Source organism: Rhinopithecus roxellana, chromosome 3 (genome assembly GCF_007565055.1).
Source record: "Rhinopithecus roxellana isolate Shanxi Qingling chromosome 3, ASM756505v1, whole genome shotgun sequence".
NCBI lineage: Eukaryota > Metazoa > Chordata > Mammalia > Primates > Cercopithecidae > Rhinopithecus > Rhinopithecus roxellana.
The window spans coordinates 169,009,417-169,013,087 of NC_044551.1; the positions used below are offsets into that span (position 1 = coordinate 169,009,417).

At 44.7% G+C, this 3,671-nt stretch overlaps 1 pseudogene; it reads left to right on the top strand.

Annotated features, from left to right (window-relative positions):
- The first annotated feature begins 370 nt into the window (after window positions 1-370).
- On the top strand, window positions 371-657 carry LOC104670148 (annotated as a pseudogene).
- Window positions 658-3,671: the final 3,014 nt, after the last annotated feature.

The window sequence follows — 3,671 nt, forward strand, 5'->3', positions numbered from 1 at the left end:
TCCTGTTGCAGAACATTGCATGGGTATGTTTACAGAGGGTGAGTTCCTTGAGGACAGAGATTATGCCATTCACTCATTTAACCCTTCCTTCCTTCTTTGATGAGCCAGATACTGTGTTAGATGCATGGGGTTGAGCAGCAGTTAATTACAGACAAGCTCCCTGTCCCGCCTTCATGACACTCTCATTCCAATGGGAGTAGACAGGTGCTAAGGAACTCATTTTAGGATTTCCGGACTTTAGCACGTGGAGAATAGTTCCTACGTGCATAAAATGTAGAATGAAGGCTTCTGGTGCTGCTTGTGTGCTCGTTTGGTGCGGACCTGGTACCTCTTTCGTGAAGCGGCAGCTGAGGAGACTCTGGCGCTGGCCATGGCCCACGAAAAGCCCAAGGAAGGAGTCAAGACTGAGAACAATGATCATATTAATTTGAAGGTGGCAGGGCAGGATGCTTCCCTGGTGCAGTTTAAGATTAAGAGGCGTACACCACTTAGTAAACTAGTGAAAGCCTATTGTGAACCACAGGGATTGTCAGAGAGGCAGATCAGATTCCGATTGGAGGGCAACCAATCAGTGAAACAGACACACCTGCACAGTTGGAAATGGCGGATGATGATACAATTGATGCGTTCCAACAGCAAGCGGGAGGTGCCTACTGAAAAGGGAAACTGCTTCTTTACTCCGGAACTCTGTTCTTTAAAAACCAAGATTACATTCTCAATTAGAAAACTGTAATTTGGTTCCACCACATCCTGACTACTATCTTTTTTTTTTTTTGAGACGGAGTCTCGCTCTGTCGCCCGGGCTGGAGTGCAGTGGCCAGATCTCAGCTCACTGCAAGCTCCGCCTCCCAGGTTCACGCCATTCTCCTGCCTCAGCCTCTGGAGTAGCTGGGACTACAGGCGCCCGCCACCACGCCTGGCTAATTTTTTGTATTTTTAGTAGAGACGAGGTTTCACCGTGTTAGCCAGGATGGTCTCGATCTTCTGACCTCGTGATCCGCCCGTCTCGGCCTCCCAAAGTGCTGGGATTACAGGCGTGAGCCACCGTGCCCTGCCCTGACTACTACTATCTTATAGTTTTCTCTATTCTTTCATTTCCCCCTTCCCATTCCTTTATTGTACATAAAGTAACAGGTATATGTATGTGCACAAGCATATTGTATTTTTTTTTAACTAAACTGCCAATGGTATGTTTTGATTGACATCAAGTGAAGACAGGATGGAGAAAAATACTGATTCTGTGAAAATATCCCCTTTCTCCATTAGTGGCATGTTTGTTCAGCTCTTATCTTTATATTCTAGTATGTTATTTTGCTTTCACTGTTAAAAAATAAATAAATAAAATAAAATAAATAAAAATCCTTGCATACCTTGTTCAACCAGAGAATTTTAAAGTTTTTCATTTATCATTGTAAACCAAGGATGATTTTATAACTTTTTTGTATGTAGCTGTTACATGTGGGGCAATCTGTCTTTAAGTAGAGATAAATAACTAAAACAAAAAAGAATCCTAGATAGTTTTCCCTTCAAGTCAAGTGTCTTGTTGTTTAAATAAACTTCTTGTTTAAAATGAAAAAAAAAAAAGTAGAATGAAAAGGCCAAGAATGTCCTTTATTTCATGTTAGGGATCAGGGACTATGATTATGTCACTACAGAATAAAATAAACTGAAATGGAAATCTGACAACTGTCTGACCAGATCCAAAGTGCCCTCAAAGAGAGTGCCGCCCCTGCCGTTCGGGCTGCATAGGCCAGGGATCCAAAACTCAGTCACCCACAGGGCCCAAAAGGCAATATGCACCTGTGATTCATCTAAGACCATCGTCTTACACTGCCCATTGTTGAGGCTGTGGTCAGGAGGAGAGTGGACCCCAGGCAAGACCAGGTGGCCCCTTCCCAGCACTTTCACCTGTTTCTCTCTAGGAAAGTAGACCAAGAGTTGCTCTTTCTCCCAATTCCTCAACAGAAGCTAAAACTTTGACATTGTATGTATGATGTCAGATTTTCAAACAACTGATTAGTGAAAATCTGGAGATCATACTTACAATGGACTTGAGTCCTTACTTTTGGATTCAAAAGATTATCTCAGCAGTTTCAATAGAAATAGTCTGGCTGGGCGCGGTGGCTCACGCCTGTAATCCCAGCACTTTGGGAGGCCGAAGTGGGTGGATCACAAGGTCAGGAGTCAGAGACCAGCCTGGCCAACGTGGTGAAACCCGTCTCTACTAAAAATACAAAAGTTAGCTGGATTTGGTGGTGCACACCTGTTGTCCCAGCTACTCGGGAGGCTGAGACAGGAGAGTTGCTTGAACCTGGGAGGTGGAGGTTGCAGTGAGCCAAGATTGTGCCACTGTACTCCAGTCTGGCAACAGTGAGACTCTGTCTCAGAAAAAAAAAAAAAAGAGATAGTCTGAAGTTATTTTATCTCTATCCTGCTCCTTAGCACTGACTTCATTCAACTCATGCTTATTGAAAACACAGAAGAATAACACAACAATTAACAACACAAAAATGAACAAAACATTTACGTTTCAACCCCACCCTAAGGAATTCATACTCAAACAGAACAGCATAAGAAAAGTATTAATCGCCCAAGACTTCTAGAAGTGATCCAGCCCCAAATCAAAATCCCCAACTGGAGACGCTTCTCTATATAGTTAATGCTTCTTCTCTGGATAAACCCCAAAAGGAGAAAGAAAAACAAATAACAACAGCCAAAAGCAAACAAACAAGAGGAAATGGATGAGGCTGAGAAACTGAGATCTCTTAAAATGAATGTCCGTAGCTAGAAATCTCCACCCCCACCTTGTAAAAGCCCAGGTTGTGGGACTGGAGTGGAGGTGGGATCTACGTGACCAAAGAAAACCTCCTGGCTTGAGGAAAGAGCCAGGCCTGGCATCAATGATCTCCCCCAGACGGCCACTCAAAGCCATTAAAGCAAGGGGAAGTCCCCGTGCCTCCGCTGCAGGCCGTTTCAATGAAGAGGAGCCTGCCAGGAAGCAACCGGATAGCTTCCTGGTCGGAGGGCCCGCTGGTCTCCCCTCTGCATTTCTGGACAGTATTAATTTACACAGGCCCACAAACCAGCCGGGTACTCTCCAACCTATTGGGTTACATGCAAAGCAGAAATAAACTTCCTGGGATAACTAACAGAGGAAATTGGAAAGGAAGGAACAATCTATCAATTATCAATAGGCCGCTCACAGGAACTTGGCAAATTAAGTAGTTAAAAAGGGTAATAGAGATGGAAAGAAAACGTTGGGGTTTTAAAAAAGTATCCCTCCATAATGCAGGAGATTAAAGGACTCGGCTGCTTTCCTTGCTCCCACAATAATGTCCCAGATCAAGTAAGGTGGAGGAGCAGGGAGAGGGGAATACTGAAGAGGCTGACTTTGCCTAGCTGCAGGCATCGCTAGGGCCTGGGGAAATGGCCTTGCAGCTGAGAAGCAGGAAAGCCTGGCGTGGTACTTCCCACACTCGGGGTGGGGGCGGTGGGCGGGGGGTTCTGCATGGTATGTTTCACACAGCATTTAGGAACACTGGATTGAAACATAGAGAAATGATTCCCTTCTCAGTTCTATTGAAACATAGAGAAATGATTCCCTTCTCAGTTCTATTTCTGTCTAGTGCTACCCCTCTGATACCTCTCCGAAGCCTGAAGACCTCCTCCCT